We start from the raw sequence: 17993 nt of genomic DNA, 5'->3' as shown, positions 1-17993 counted from the left end.
AGCTACGATTCATCAAACACTGTTTTTCTTATTATTGGTTTTTCTTCCTTTTGCCAATGCATATGTCAAATTGGCAAATAATATAATTTCTCACAAAGATCTGGTTTCTATATCAGAATTAAGTATAATCTTAAATATTTATTTTGATATTTTAAATAATAATTACTAATTAGTTTAATGAGTCCAGTTTATAAGTCCAACAGAAACCATAACGTTTTCACTAATCAGTTTAATGAGTGCACTAGCCCTTATTAATTTTATCTTTCAAATCTGATAAATGTGTGTTATATGTAAAGTAAAGACGAAGATATATGAAACTATGATGAAATAAAAACTAGGTATATGACAGTACAATAGATTCATACATATAATTATCAAGAATAGCTTGTTTTTGATGATGAATAGTGTACTGTTTATAACCAATGGTGTTTCTTATATATTCACATCAAATGGGTAATGAGAAGCTTGATCCCATTGAAAATCATATAGGTCTATTGACTGATACAGAGGCCACCTTAGCGAATCAGTGAACAATTAATTGTGGGGCACTGACTTGGAAAATTCTGCAAAGTATATGCCCTACAATATGTCATGCCCATTTTGGATCCGTACATTATACTTGCTTGCTTTGTATAACTGGCTTCCTTTGCTTCCATAGTTTTCCAATGCAGAAAATTCTCATTTTCTTTTGGTCCTTCCACAAACCAAGTTGTAGTAGACTCCTTCCTAGAGAATCATCTCATCACAGTGATTTCTTTCATGAAAGGACAAAAAAATAAACGAGAATATATATCACTTGATCAAGGTCTAATTAGTGTTTCCACCTCCACAAAAATGTTTAATGATTTAGATAGAACTAGGATATCAAATCTAAGTATACTAGATGATGTATATAAGATAAGTAACAACTTGAAGTGTTTGACATATAGAAGTGTTTATATCTATATATCTAAGCTTTGATCGGAAACATTATTATGAATTCAAAAAAAGAGGTATTTGGATTGGAAAGGAATTACAGTACTTGCTCAAGCTAACTCCTTCTTCAGCTTGTCACTGTATAGCTTTTTCGTACCATCAACAGACAGATTTATGATCTTCAGTAGCCAAAACTGGTGCGTATCTAGCTGCAAAAAAATGCAGAAGTACAAGACCATTAAATGGCTAACTTTATCTAGAAAACCACCGAGGGTTATGTATAAAAGCTGAACTTTTGAGATGTGATGAAAATCAAGGTTAATTAGCTCATAGTGAAAACATTGATATGATCATCACCATAAGTTGAGGATTATTATTGCTTACACCTTTGTAGTAATGGAAGAGTGGTGAGAAATGGAGGGTGGTAGTGAAGGTGGATGACAGAAGCCTAGAGAGCACAAAGGAGTGAGACGCAATTGCTTTTGTTGTTCCATATGTTTCTGCATATCATCTTCTGTGCTCTCTATCTTCTGTCAACAACCTTATCAACTACTTCCTCTCTTCCTCTTTCCCCAAGGATTCATTCCTCACAAACCTAAAAGAAAAAGAAAAACACATACAGAAAAGAATGGTGAATTAGTGTGTGTATATAGAGAAGAAAAGGGAGAGAGATGAGAATAGATATAAGAAGTAAAATATATATATATATATATATATAGAGAGAGAGAGAGAGAGAGAGAGAGAGAGAGTGAGTTGAGTTGGAACTTGGAAGAGTTGGGTTTCTCAGTGGCCAATAACACCTATTTATAGGAAAAATGAAAAAGGAGAAAGGTTGCAACTCTCTTGAGAGAATGGGTGAAAGAGGCATCAAATATTCCACTAACTAGTACTACCAATGGCCCTTTTCCATGTACTCTCAATTTTGTAACCACTTTTTCATGAAAAAGAAAAAAACAGAAGAAAAAAAAAACCCTGAATAAAGGACACCCTAGGTAACTTCCCAATCTATTCATTCACGTAAAACCATGCATGTTGGGGTGTGAAAGATTTTAATCTCTCGACCACACCCTAGGTAGCTGGCTAATTCTTAAACATGGTTGTGGAATGGTGTTTTTGTGGCACAACAATGGCGTGAGGTATTGAAAAGATGTTGAGTGCAGTACTATGAGGGTCCATTGTTGAGTGCATTTGGGACAGTTACTGATATGATATGCACCCATGTGCAATGGGATTTCTGTAAATCTTGTGAGATCATCATTATACATATTTTGCAAGTGCTACTATAACAGCAATCCAAATTCTATGCAGAGTTGTTGTGATTTCTGTCTATTTTCTTCACTTACTATGAGTGGTTTGTGGGGTCCAAAATTCAACTAGTCTTCGTAGGGACCTTCGCAAGTGAAACTGTCTGGTGGTTCAGAAAAATTGTTCAATAGATAAGTTCATGGACAATGTTTTAGAGAGAGGAAAAAAAAAAAACTATAAAGCGTATTGTTAGTATATTTATAGTATTTTTATGTGTATATATTTTCTAGAGTTGGAACCTGAGAATTGCTTTGGCTTGTGTCAATTGATTTACCCTATTTGGATCCAAGCTAACCACACAATGGTGTGTGTTGCTTTGAATACGCATGGTTGGGAAGTCAGCGTCAGGGCAAAGCAGATTAATAAATTCAGAGTTTTTCACTCACTGCTCTCGTCCTGTTTCTTGTAATATTATGTTTCAGACCAATAATTTTAACATTGAATTCATTAGTAAAAATTGTCATTTTCGAAGGGACGAAAATGTTAGGATTACGTTCAAAATATATATTAAGTGTAAAATGATAAATCAACATCAACCTAGGGAGGCCACAGAAAAATTAGGATGGGGCTGTGAAGAAAATGTAATAGGAAAGAGGTACACAACAACTTTGCTAATGGAAACACAGAATATTTATGTAGGGAAGGACTAAGTGAGACTTGTAGTGGGGATATTTTTTCAAGTACCTCAAATGGGTCAGAGTTTGTATGTATCTTATTGTTTAAAAATAAAGACCGGATTGAACTATATGTAAATGAGGAGTACCTTTTCTTAGCTCTTTCACGTCAATAATATGCATTTATGTGCATAATGTAAAATGGGTTGTAGCATCTAATTGTTTTTATATAATTATATTTATTCTTTGTTGATAAAAAAATTAATTTTAAAATAAAGAATGAGTATAAACACAATCATGAGGGAATGAATTGGTTGAAAACAAAGTTCTTTTGATATTATCTTTGAAAGATATGTTATTCTTTTTTCTCATTTTCTTCTTTCAACCTTTCTACTTCCTATTCATTAGATGTGTCAATTTGGCCAATATCTCATGGGTCAGCCCTGACCCACATTTTATTAAGCTCCATTTTAAGGCCTCAAATGAGATGGCGAAAGAAAAACTTCAAAGCCCTCTCAAGTGGGCTTAGGCCAAGACTAAGTTGGGCTAGGTCCCCCTAAAAACTATACATTGAGTATGAGTCAAAGATCAAGCCGAGTCGTCTTGGAACGATCTAGACGGAAGTTCAAGACTGACCGACCAGGTTGGGTGGAGGGTGTACACGAGCAAACAATTAAGATAGGTTGGTCTGAGCTGACGACCGAGACAGGTTGGCCGAGGCCGACAATCGAGATGATACGATCTAGGCTAACTACCGACATGGGGCGACCTAGGTCGACGACTGACACAAGCCTGCTTGGACCGACGACCGAGAGGGGCTAGATCAGACTAATGGCCGAGACGGGTCGATGACCGAGATGGGATGACGATCGAGATGGGCTTGACTAGACCGACAATCAAGATGGTCTGTAGTGGTCCGACCATCGAGATAGGCTGACCCAACGACTGACACGGGCCAACCAGGGATAACGACCACATGTATTGGCCTGGGCCGGTCGATACTGACAATTAACACAAGTCGACCCTGGTTGCTGACCAACGAGGGTTGGCCCGAGTCGACAGCCAACACGGGCCGACTTGGATGAATGAATGAAACGGGGTTGCCCAACTCGTGCCTACTTCTCGGACGGGTATGCCTGGGCCTTTGCTCGAGACAGGCCAACATGGGTCGATGGTCGAGACAAGCTGACTTGTGTCGAAGGCCGTTATGGACCAATTTTGGTTGAATGTCGAGACAGACTGACAGCCAAGACGGGTCGACTCAGACCAAAGGTCGAGACGGGCCGCACAAACCAAAGGCCTAGATGGGTCGACCCGGACCGATGACATTGTTCTATTTTTTAATGTTTAAAAGAATAATATGTTTTTAATGTTTAAGAAAAAAGCCCATTAGTTGGCCCTAGCCCACATGTCTTTTGTGGGACTTTTGGCCATGTTGACTTTTTTAGTGAGAAACTTTTGGTTTTGTGGGATTTTTTGGCCCTTTCCCATGTGGGTCAGGGTCAAGCCCTGTTGGCTGGGTCAAATTAACAATTCTACTACTTATGCTCCCTAAACTTACCAAACAAGGTTGTCATGTTTTATCTTAGTGACATATCTTGATTCAAGTTAACAAGTGACCTTGGTTGCCATGATCTATTTAGACTTTTCAAAAACTTAATGTTCAGATTTTCTCTATCATATATCTTTCCAAGAGCAAGAAGATGATTTAATATATGAGTAAATCTTTTTTGAAAATCATAAATGTTTTCTCATAATTGCATCCTAAATATCTCATACTCTTGTGTAGAGTGTTTTTTCTTACTCTCATAACTTCTTTTGTCCCCTCGTGAGTAAATTTTTAGACATCTCACAATTCTTTAACTTAAAAACACAATGAAATTGGAGAATTAAAGTAGAAAAAAAAATATTTTTAGCTCTATTTAACATCATAATGATTTCTTTTGTTTTCATCAAGAATCCATGAAAATAACTGTTTATATACATCATTATCAACAATTTTGATTGGCTCAAAAAGGACCATTTACCGCGGCTTCCTAAATCTCTTTATCAACATATTAAAAAAATAATAATCATCCTAGCATTTTAAAAAGGATAGTTTTATAAAAAAAATACAGAGGTTTATATGGATGCACACTTGGTAAGTAATTCACTAGCCATTTTAGAACAAATTGAATAACTTTCAATAACCTACTCTGGCTACCAATTGTAAAACAAAAAATTGATCACCATGCAACAAGAGTTGGTTAAAAGAAGTTCTTTACGAATTTTAAAGAAAACTTAAAATTATTGATGAAAGGAGAATTTTAATGTGGTAATTAATGAGTACAAAAAACAACAAAAATTCAAGGTAATAAGTAAAAATAAAACTGAAGAACACACTAGTTTGGTTCTTCTTTGAATCTATTAATCCAAATAACCTGAATTGAATTTTCTTTCGATAGTTAAAGCATATGGAAACTTAGTCGTTAATTTTCTTTCTTCTTTTGTCTAAGTTAATTGATCCTTGGATAGACGAAAATGACCAGCGAAAAGTGTGCTAATCCACTTGGCATCTCCCATATTAAATTTATGCAATAACAATTGATGCTCTTGCTTGAGATAATCACAATTTTATTTATTTTTTGCTTATTTTGTGTGATTCACATTCTAAGAATCTTTTTCACTAAACCTAATTCTTTCTTGTCAATTTCTTTTGATTATTGCATATTCAAATATTTAATTTCACCCATGTTTGAAGTTGCCATTAACATATCGTCAACATAAAATAATAAAAAGATATAAAGAGTTAAAATATTGATAACTAATGTTAGAGAACAATTAAAATTTTAATTTACAAACGAATTATAAATTTTTATTTATAATAGAGACTATTATAGATACTAATAATTTCTATTTTATAAAATAGTATATAATATAATAATTAATTATTTTTTATATTTAAATAATTAATTTTAGAGATAGTAATCACTACTAAAAAAGTTATATTTTCTACCAATTTTGTTTTGAAATTTTTTTTTAGAAAATATTTACAAATTTTGTCGTGAAAACAAATTTACAAAAAATTGCTACCAATATTTTTGCAAAATATTTTGTATAAAACACTTTTCATAACAAATTTTGTAAGAAATACTGGCAAACTTTATAATTTTTTAGGAAATAATTATCCACGAAAGAATTACCTGTCAATTAAGATTCTTAGAAAGAATGACAGAAAAAAATCTTTTCTTTCAAATTCTTTTAACAAATTTGTAAGAAAAATTATGTAATATGAAAATTTGTAGTAGTGAATGGATTTTGTTTTGTAGTATGTGAAAACGCAGACCAGTTGCTTTGTAGGATTACAAAGTCACTAACTGTAGAACCTACAAGTAATTACACAAATATATGAGGATGCATAGAAATCAAGGACACATGTTGACAAGTTGGATCAGTGGACCTGGAGAAACTGAAGATGTGAGTGCAGACAATAAGGAGGGAGTATATGAAATGTGGAAGCAAGAAATGTTTTTTTCCATAGACCAAACTACAACATGACGGAGTTAGCTGAACATGGTGCACTCAACAATAGAGACAATAATGAAAAATATGACACAAGGAACATTGAACAAACTTCTTGTTGCAAACTAGACTTAACTATATTTTTAGTCCCCAAATTTTTACACAAAACTGAAGTTCATCCTCATCCGAAACTTTGATGTATTTTAATCCTTAAACTTTAAGAATGAATGGATACAATTCTTTTAATTCAATTACGTTAAATTTTTTTGATGTATCAAATACATATTTCAATAGAATATTAAAACATGAATATGTCAAATGGTGTAAATAACTAAAACGTTAGCATAAATCGTGTTTAACACATCAAAATAATTTAAAGTAATTAGGTTAAAATGATTATATCATTTAATCTTGAAAGTTTAATGACCAAAATATATCAAAGTTTTAAATAGAAACAAATTTTAATTTTACCTCAAAATTAAGAACTAAAAGCTACTTAACCCATGTATTATGTACATAGGGATTGACCTTAGTTTATTGATTTGAATTGCCTTGCGAGTTTTGAACTTGATGGGTCATTTTCTGATCCATGCAAGCCAAGTATTCGAATTTGCTGTCACTGTACCAGCAAAGCTATGATCATATCTTTTTGATGTGTGGACCAGTGATCTTCTGATAGTAATCATAATATAATGGGTAGAGTACAACTGTGAAGGCACTGGTAGTGAAAGCAAGAGATTGGTTAAAAGGCATTAACTATTAACATCATTGTTCCTATTATTATATAAAGATTAGGACATGAATTCAAAAAGAGTACAAAACATTTATGAATCATATGCATGACAGAGAAGAGGGGTATTTGGCAATTGGAGAAGGATATTCTCAGAAGATGCAACATGTCAGGAAGCAAAGCATGGAGAAGAAAAGGAAAAATCAAGAGCATCCATCCCACAACACTCATTTCTTATCTTTTTCTTGTTCACACTTGCATTAGCAAATGGAAAAAAAAAAAAAACAATCAGAGGTACTAGATATGAAAAAATAAAAGTGAGGATTGCATTAATTAAAGTAAGATATAGAAAGCAATTTATGATCAACACCTGTCAGCACCCCATACCTTCTTTCTTCATTATGTCTCATTTGGGCCCTCTTCAGTGGCTGGGAATCAGAGACCATAGAAGCTGCCACAGAATGTGGACACTGTGGTCTGCCATTGGAGAAGACTTATATCTCTTTGGAACCTTTTGGACTTTCCCTTTTTGGGTTTAGGACGATTCTTCACGTGTGGTCATTTCTTAGGGTTTTTCTTTTTCTTTCATTTGGGTGCCATATGACCAACTTGATTGGCCAAAAAAAGGTTCTCAGTGCGAAAAAGTTGGAGTGAGTCAGAAACTAATCAAAATTAACCAAGCAGCATCTCATTATTGTTGCAAATATCTTGGTGGCTTTTGGTGGAATTATGGTTGGTATCTTTGAAAACTACTAATCATACATAGCGTTTAGACCACGAATTGATGAGATTTACACGAATTGTAAAGGCCGAAGGGCATTCAGAATATATCAAAAGTACTTTTCAGTAATGGCTAAGTAGCACATATATATCAGAACATTTGCATGTGCAATTGTAGTGAAGGATACGGAATGAGAATGACGGAAAGAGAACCGATCATCATGATTAATTATGGGATGAAACCTTAGGGTTTAATTAAGCCACTGTTGCATGTTTTAGACACATACTAATTATGGGATTAAACTGTTCAAACTAAATAAAACCTCAAACCAAAATGATGGCAACAGATCAAGTGGGTCACCCCACTATCTAAATTCCATCACATATATGGTGGTGGCTATGCAATACACTAATCGACAAAACTTACGAAAATATATATATATATTTCTAGTTAGTATTTTTCATAGATGTATTTCTAATACTAATTATAGTTTATTTTGATAATGTGAGGTTTTTCTAGAGAGAAAACATCCAAAGCTTTTATATTGTCTGTTTTAGAACGTGTACTTCAGTTTTATCCTTTAAAACATCTCAATAAATAAAAAAATGAAGAAATATTTAAACTATCTTAAATTATGACTTTCAAAGTATGTAGGACGGTTAAGTATGGTAAGAACAAACATAATTTATGATAATAAAACTCTAAGACTAGAGGAATACATAATATTAATAAGGGTTAAATATGATTTTGGTCCCTTAACTTTCAGTGAATTTTGGAATCAGTCCATTTCGAAACTTTAGACCAATTTAGTCATTCATCTTTCGAAATGCATGCATTTAGTCTTTTTAATCAAATTTTGTTTAGTTTATTTAACATTGCGCGTTTCATAATAGTATTTGACATAACATTAAAGCAAAAATATGTGAAACCGTCTAAACAACTCAAATACAATCATGAAATATATACGAAATATCAAATAAACCTTGCAAAAAATTTGATTGAATTGACTAAATTCACATATTTTGAAAGATAAATGATTAAATTAGTCCAAAGTTTCAAATAGACAAATTTCAAAATTCACTAAAAATTAGACGAAAAAGATATTTAAACCTTTTAGTAATATGGAGAATGATCGAGCTTTTGTCTTATTATTATATTGAATGTAGTCAGAAAATGCAGGTGCAGAACTCGTCTTCTAGTGTTTTCCTATTGAAGAACAGCGTGTCTCTAAGAATAAGGTTCTTATTTTTGAAACGAAATGCAATGAATCCAGGTCTTCTAAATAACATCATTGAGACTTGGGTCGCTCAACTGTTACATTGAAAGGACAGTATTGCGAGAAGATGTAATTAAAACACAATACGAATATGTTATGAATTTGTTTTAATTAAGAGATTCTTGATGCATAATATTAGGTAGTTGGAATTGAAACAGTACATGCAGTCCCCACAAAATCATGGCTGAGAGATTATTAAAGAATTCAGATTTCATGACTGTATAGTGTTGCAGTTGTCGTGTGTTAATCCAAGTGAAGGGAATTCCGATTCCATGACTATATATTCCATGAGATTTAGCCCCTCAATTAGTGGGTGAGTGGGAATATTAATAATTAGAAACAGAAAAAGTCTCGAAAACTAATGATATATACCTCACATCACAAATAAAAATCTTGGCAAAAATTGACCAAGTCGTTCTTGCATCCAACCTCTGATATATGTACAATTTAGGTAAAAAAAAACAAATATAGTATTTATTTGGAATGTCAAACTAAAGTTGAACTTAATATCATATTTTTCCATAGAAGCTACAACATTCTGAAATTTGATCAGATACCACTTATTAGATTTACTACTCTCAACCCAAAATCTTAAGATGATAAGTTTATGGGTCTTTATTTTTATATAATACTTCACTTTCTCATTTTTAATCAATGTGGGACTCACACTTGGATTCTTAACATATATTAATGGATAGTTCGATAGTGATCCAATAACGAGTGAAACAATATGTTTAACAAAACCAATTTTTTAGGATAGACTCTTCTAACACATGACTATAATACCATATTAAGAAGTAGAACAAAAGTAGAATAATATAAAAGTTGTAATATTTTATAAGCTGCAATATGATGTCTAAACTGCAATATTTTATAGTGGTTGTGTGGTCCAGACATGCATTATAACATGGAGATTGGGGATTGGCTCCTTCATTCTTCAGTACTTTTTTTGCAACAACATGCAGTTTTGATGCTCATAACAAAAAAAAAAAAAACTACAGTTGGTGCTCAATAACGAAGACATTTGTTGTTATGATTTTTTTTGACAAAAGTTGTTGGAGAAGAAAAAAATGAGTTTCTTAAAAAATTAAAATCAATTTGTATATGATTGAGGATGTCTGCATAATTGGTTCCCTTCACAGAATAATGATTGAGGATATTGCTGCTACAAGACAAGCTTCTGTTAAATACTCTGAAACTCAAACTCAGCAACAACACCACATGCACGAAGTCAGAGTAAAACTTGCTTTTACTAATTCTTCTTTGGCTTCATTCATGCTAATTACAAGTACAAAATAATATAATAATTTTGAAGCAAAAATTTAGTTGAATATGAAGTTTATTTTCTTTTATACAAAAAATGTTAATTACTAATTTTTATAACGAAAAAGTTAAACTCATGAACTCTTTCACCCTTTTTACAGAACGTTGCAATGAATCTGTTAGAACAAACAGTTTTCAATAATCTAATTTGTTTTCATAGTATGCATGAAAATTGAAGACAATATAAAAAGAAAAGACTCTTATATGAACAAACATTTCCTGCATGTTATTGTCTGTCAATTTTCTCATAAAACTTTTATTTGAAAACTTAAATAAAAATCATGTAATAGGGAATATTTCAATTGAAATCTTGACAAAATCTAGTTCAAATATCTAATGAGACTCCTGAAAAATTGGAAGGTTTTAATAGTAGTTTTGCGGGTGCTAATAGTAATACTTTATAACATACTTCGAAGGTTACGACCCAATAATGCTGATACTGACAAAAATAAAAAGCCTGATATCTTCGTATTGCAAATTATCTCTTGTTCATCCATTCAGCACCAATTATCTTAGGTTTATTTTAAACATAGTAAGAAAAATTAATACTAAATAAATAAGAAAGAGCCAAGTTATACCTTATTTTTAATGTTTTATGTTTACCATTATTATTAGGGACAGAAACAAAAAACAATGACAATATTATTATATTAAAAAATTAAGACGAAACTTATCTGGATTTATTTTTTCTCAGACCAGAATTATTATGAACAAAAAAAAGAAGTAATGTTATTATAAATATATGCTTGGAACCAAATTACTGATATATATATATATATATATATATATATATATATATATATATATATATATATATATATATATATATATATAGCTTGCAATTATATAAAAAACAGTACTATGTAGGGGAATATTAATTTATTTTTATCACAGAAATATAACTGCATAATTTGAAATTATGTGGTGTGTGTGGTGTAGTCCATGGAACAAAAATACATTGAGATTTTTCCAGTTCATGGTAACTCTATTTTTCCAGGCATTGGTGCTGGGTTTGGATATGGAGAACGAGGTCGCGGTGGCATTTCACCCAGTTTCCGAATATTCAGATCTGCAAATTCAAAAAACAACATGATTTCAACGGTTCAAAATGTTTTTTCCAGAATCAACAAAACCCTACGTTTGGATGATATGCTAAAAAAAAAGAACAGCATATACGAGGTGGAAGTGATCGTGATGATCATGTTCTTTTATGCATTTTCATGGTTAATTATGAAGACTAACCTGAACCAACACTCAACTGCATAAAGAGAACAAAGGCTATGATTAACAGAAGAAAACGTGCAGAGATTGATGATGAGAGACTGAAGATGTTAGCCATCATCTCACAAGTTCTTGCTTCTTCAGAATCAGAAATTCAGAGAAATTTATAATGACACGAGAAGAAAACCCTAATTTGTGAATTTCATACCAAAAATTTGTCAAGTCACGATATCAAGAAAATTACTATTAGTTTGACTGGTGAATAATCAAATGAGAAAATTTTCGTGGTCTTCACGTTGAAATATAAGAATTAGTGTAATATGATAACATATTAATGGGGCGATGAATTCAACCTTTGAAAGGGTCCAACTATGTTAATTGATTATGTCAATTCAATTTTAAAACTTTTGTACGCGCAAAAGTCATCAATAATCCATCTTCAAACACTTATTCATATTTTTTTAGGTTCTAACTTGTAAACATTTTATTTCATTATAGTAGTTTAATAATTGGGATTTTTTTTTTCATCTTTTCTTAGTTTTATTTCTAGTGATCTGGATATTCTATTAATTATTTAAGGATTTTAAAATTTTGTGATGAAACCTATTGCTTTGTTAGATTTTTTTCTTCTTCTAAAAACTGACATTCTATATAAATAATTTATTATTTAAAATTATGGAAAAGATTATGTTTCATTCCTCTTATCTTTGATTTTTTTTTCACTCCCTTATTCTCCTTTTATCAATAAAAAATAATTACATACTAAAAAACTCTACAGTGCAAAAGCTTCACCCACTGACGTAGTATCTTTCCTCATCCTCTCACTACTAAAAATTCTCATATTACATGAGATTTTTCCTGTAAATTTGTTAAAAGAATTTGCAAGCATTTATTTTTTTCTGTCATTTTTTCTAAGAATTTTAATTGGTAGGTAATTCTTTCATGAGTAATCATTTTCTATAAAATTATAAAATTTGTAAGTATTTCTTACAAAATTTGTTGCGAAAAGTGTTTTATACAAAATATTTTGCAAGAAAATTAATAGCAATTTCTTGCAAAGTATTTTTCTCAACAAAATTTGTAAGTATTTCTTACGAAAACATTTTCAAAACAAAGACAGGAAATTTGAGTTTTTTTAGTAGTGTCTTATCGTGAATTCAACACGAGAGGAAACACTTCTATTATACCTTCCAAATAATTAAGAATATTCTATTTTCAAGCGTACCTTTTATTTTGATATTTGTTATTTTATTTTGTAAATCTTATAATAAAATTAAGTAATATTAACTGTTTCCAAATTAATTAATTATACTTTTATTTGAATGAGGAGGAAATTTACAACAACATATTGTTATCAAAGACATTCAAAGTATACAATAAATAGTGTCTTTCCTACTTTGACATAATAGCTTTATTTATTTTATACATATAAGGCAGTAGTATATAAAGCATAGAAACACATGATTAGAAAATACGTAGCTGAAGAAGCATAGATGATTAATAATTGAAGATGTTATGCAGTGGAACGAGGAGGTGGAGTAGCATTATATTTGGGTTTTCGTGGAAGGGCTGAACCGGGTGGAGGAGGTGGACTTGGTCGTACACCCAACTTTCTCATCTTCAAATCTACAAATTTAAACAACTTTTTATTGTATAAATATATAATATATCGATATTTTAATTTGTGTTATTAATAATAATTTTATTTATGACAATAGTTTATGATTTTTTATTTTGACAATATTTAATGTAATTAATTTTAATTTGTATTAATACAATAATAATCATATTTATTATGTTCTTAAAAATTTATGTATTTTTTAATATATATTTGCATTGTGTTGTTGTTATTTTAAAAATAAACATATAAGATATTATATACATGTAGTATCCTATATAAGTATCGTATAATAGGTGGTAATAAAACACATATATTTCAACCAAATTTAATTACTACACTTACACATCCTTTATTATATTACATTGTGTGTTATAACTATTATGGTAACTAATGGTAGGTGAGGAAGGGTTCAAATTCATATATCAATGGAATTATAATATATAATTGAGTGTAGATATTGTCTTATTGATTTTATAAAATTGTATTATATTTAAATTTCACTTTCATTACACTAAAAATACAGAAACGGATTTCTTTTCTTCTTTTTTCATTTCAATATAGTTTTTAATTTTGTTAAGAAATGTCAATTCGAAATAATATAATTTCATTAAATGGATGCTAACATGTTTAAAAGGTAACAACGTGAAATTATAAATAATATTTAAATTATTTTAAATATTTAAAATGTCACATTGTCACTCTTTAAATGATTTAACATGGAAGGACCTTATTAATTAATTTTAACAAAAAGTGAAAACTACATAAAAATATAATTGATAAACCGCGTTAAATAATTTTAACAATAAAAACGCTATTATATCGTTTATATATTTTAGATAAAGTTGACTCAAACCTATAGTGTCTCCCTGTACTGTCCTCTTTTAATAACATCTATAACATTTAAACACAATTTGATGTGTAATATGAAGGATCTTGATGAAACAACGTTGGTATCCACACATCACAATTTAAAACAATGTTTTCACACTGAACATTAGATATAATTTATGTATAATATATATATACATGGTTGAAATTCAAAGTGCTCATGATTATAGTGCTATTTTGAAATATATTTTTTTCTTAAAGTTTTCAATGATTGAATGAGAGACAAACCTGCACTGATCACTGGAACTGGATGCATGAAGAAAGTGAAGATGATTATGAAGATAATAAAAAAAGATAGAGACATAGCCATCCCAAGTTTATGTGAGTTCAATGCTGAAACCCAAACCCAGTTAATATACACATTCTGCCTCATAGTCACACCAAAGAAAAATTTTGCATCTCTTTGACCTTACAATGAAATTTCCCATAGAAAAGGACGTCAATAATCATAATAAACCCAGCAAGTTTTGGTAGAAAAAAATTAACAGAAAAAAGTAACTTGCTTTTCTTCTTATGATATGAATTATTCATCAAATTTTTTTAAGATTCTAAAATTAATCACTTGTAATTTTTTTTTTCTTATCTAATCACTTGTAAAATTCCAATTATATTTTACTTAATAGAGCTTGAATCCAAATTTACTTGCAAAAAAAAACGAATATGTGAATTTGACCGGTTCTAATTGAAGAATTGTGTAAATAACGATCCTGAAAGCTATTATAAAAAGAAACTTCGTGGTAATGTTTATATATGACAAAAACATGTTACTTGAAAGTATGAAAGAAAGAAAATACCATGCAAATTGATTAGACATTTTTTCAAGCCACGTTCTAACCTTAACCTCTTTTCAACATGAGTTTTTCCTCAGGAACATGCAATGAGGAATTTATGCGCAATGTCAATTTTCTTGGTTTTAGACGTGTGTATCTGTCTAATTCATCTAATTTTTTCCTTTTTACGTTATAGATACATACATTTGATTTTTATTTTTTATCATTATTATATATATATATATATATATATATATATATATATATATATATATATATATATATATATATATATATATATATATATATATATATTGTAAATGTATCATATCTTATTATTATTTTTAAATATATATGTTAACGTATCAGATATATATTATATTTAATACATGTATGTATCGTATATGTGCATAGAACTTAATAAGTTTGGTCTTTAATGATTTTCAACGCATAAATGTATTGTATATGTACATTTAATCATTAACAAACATTTTCTTGTAGTCTAAAAATACAAAAAAGTTAAACTAATTTAATCTTATATAATCTGGAATACCTTTTATTTAATCAATATTTTATTTTTGATGACTTATTTAATTTTTGAGGGTATCATCTAAAATTTTAATTCTTTCTCCCTATTTTGATGGTATCATCTATAATACCTTCCAAATAATTGAGAATATTCTATTTTCAAAGCCTACTTTTTATTCTTGATATTTTTTAGTTTTTATTTTATAAATCTTATAACAAAAATTAAGTAATATTAACTCTTTCCAAATTAATTATACTTTTATTTAAATGAAGAGAATTCACAACAACATAATATTATCAAAGACATCCAAAATATACCATACATAGTGTCTTCCCTCCTTTGAATCTGATTTGCACATACATGCATGTTTGGAATCAAAGTTTGACATAATAATGTTATTTATATTATACATTAAACTCAATAGTATAAAATTAAAATCGATGGTGTATAAAATAAAGCAGCAAAAGAAATGATGAGAAACATTTGTTGATTAATAATTGAAGCTCTTATTCCATGGAAAGAGGAGGTGGAGGTGAATAAGCAGCGGGTGTTAGTGGATTGCCTAACTGGGGCGGAGGAGGTGGGCTTGGTCGTAGGGGTGGCAAACGGGCCAGCCCGGCCCGTTTTGGCCCGGCCCGTATGTGGCCCGTCAAAAAACGGGCCGGGACGGGCCAGCCCGTCAAATAGAAACGGGCCAATAATCACAACCCGTCCCGTATAGGACGGGCTAACGGGCCGGGCCGGGCTGGCCCGTCTAGTTTTTTTTTTTAATTTTTTAAATTTTTTTAATTAGTTTTCAAATTTTTTAATTTGTTTTATTTTTTAAATTTGTTTATATATACATATAAATTATTATTAAAGTCATATTTAATCAAATAAAATATTATTTTAAATTTTAATTGATTAGTTAATGTTTTTAATTAGATAAGTTAAAATAATTATTAAATTTACATATTAAATTATTCAATTATAACTAATAATTCAAACTTAATTTGTAGGTGTTGATGATTTAAATTACAATACTATTATATATTTCTACATTTAAAATATATAATCTAAAAAGTTAATCTTTTTAATTATTTTTATTTTATTTTATTTTTTTAAAACGGGCCAGGACGGGCCAGCCCGTACTTTGGCCCGTCAAGTTGACGGGCTGGACGGGATGGGCCAGAACGGGCTGACGGGTTGAAATCTTCAACCCAGCCCGTTCCTTTTAGCACGGGCTGGCCCAACGGGCCCAGCCCGTTTTGCCACCCCTACTTGGTCGTACACCAAACTTTCTCATCTTCAAATCTACAAATCAAAACAACTTTTCATCTTACCATATACGCTATTAAAAATTCTTATAGCATAAATATTTTCTTGTAAATTTATTAAAAAATTATAAAAAAAAAAACTTTTTTCTGTTATTTCTTTTAAAAAAAAATTAATTGACAGGTAATTCCTTCGTAACTAATTATTTTTTACAAAATTATAAAATTCATAAGTATTTTCTACAAATTTTGCTGTAAAAGGTATTTTGTAAAAAAATTGGCAGTAATTTCTTACAAATTTTTTTCATAATTAAATTTATAAATATTTTTTACAAAAAAAAAATTCAAAACAAAATTCACAGAAAATATGAATTTTTTTAATAGTGATATAATATATCCATATTTTAATTGTCATAGTTGAAATTATAATATATAATTGAGTCTAAATGTTGTCTTGATTTTATGAAATTATTCAAATTCACTTTCATTACACTAAAAATGTAGAAAATCAAAATTAATCCCTGTAATAAAACATGATTTTCTATTAACAAAAAAATTAATATAAAATGATCGCATAGAATAAACTCATCTATATTTATCTATACTTATACTTATATACAAAGGAGATTTTTCATGTTGGTCTTCATTTGTTTTCACTAATATATAATAAGATACTTACATCTTATTGGTTTAATAGTCGCTAAAAATGTAGAAAGAAAAAGTAATCTCCATAATAAAAAATGTTTTTCTATCAACAAAAAAGTTTAACATAAAATATACTACAAAAACTCATAAAATAATAATCAATTTTAAAGACAAAATAATTATATTGAATAATTTATATATTATTTTATAAACAAAAAATATTAATATTTATAATAGTCTTTGTTATAAATAAAAAATTATAATTAATTTGTAAGTTAAAATTTAAATTGGTATTTAACATGAATAGCAAAGTTTTAGTTACACAAGAATTATAGTCTAAATTGTTTTTTAATTTAAAATTATATACTATTTTAGAATCACTAACTAAAACCATAATAGATAATGTTAGAGATAATTTAGAATATAATTTCTAAACCTGTTATACATTTTTATTCTTAACAAAGACTATTCTAAATGAATGCTAAAAATGATATACCATGAATCCATGATAGTGCAAATGATACTTGGGAGTATCTTGAATATTTTAACTTTACCATGTCACATATCATTGATATTGTTACATTATAACTCTTTAAATGGTATTAATAAGGAAGGGACCTTGTTGATTATTTTTAACAAATACAAAAACTACATACAAAAAATAATTGATTATTCACATTA

The 17993-nt window shown here is 29.6% G+C and overlaps 2 long non-coding RNA genes across 2 annotated transcripts; both read right to left on the bottom strand.

Annotated features, from left to right (window-relative positions):
- Positions 1–343: 343 nt before the first annotated feature.
- On the bottom strand, positions 344–2117 carry LOC114181752 (uncharacterized). The gene is made up of 2 exons (XR_003603909.2): positions 1022–2117; positions 344–726 (listed from the first exon to the last, which is right to left on the bottom strand). It is a non-coding gene; the product is annotated as an uncharacterized LOC114181752 (long non-coding RNA).
- Positions 2118–11249: 9132 nt separating this feature from the next.
- On the bottom strand, positions 11250–11856 carry LOC114182637 (uncharacterized). The gene is made up of 2 exons (XR_003604153.2): positions 11628–11856; positions 11250–11454 (listed from the first exon to the last, which is right to left on the bottom strand). It is a non-coding gene; the product is annotated as an uncharacterized LOC114182637 (long non-coding RNA).
- Positions 11857–17993: the final 6137 nt, after the last annotated feature.

Source organism: Vigna unguiculata, chromosome 4, assembly GCF_037176805.1.
Source record: "Vigna unguiculata cultivar grain cowpea cultivar isolate G323 ecotype 2 chromosome 4, ASM3717680v1, whole genome shotgun sequence".
NCBI classification, from domain to species: Eukaryota; Viridiplantae; Streptophyta; class Magnoliopsida; order Fabales; family Fabaceae; genus Vigna; species Vigna unguiculata.
This window is presented reverse-complemented; position numbering and strand designations above follow the sequence as displayed.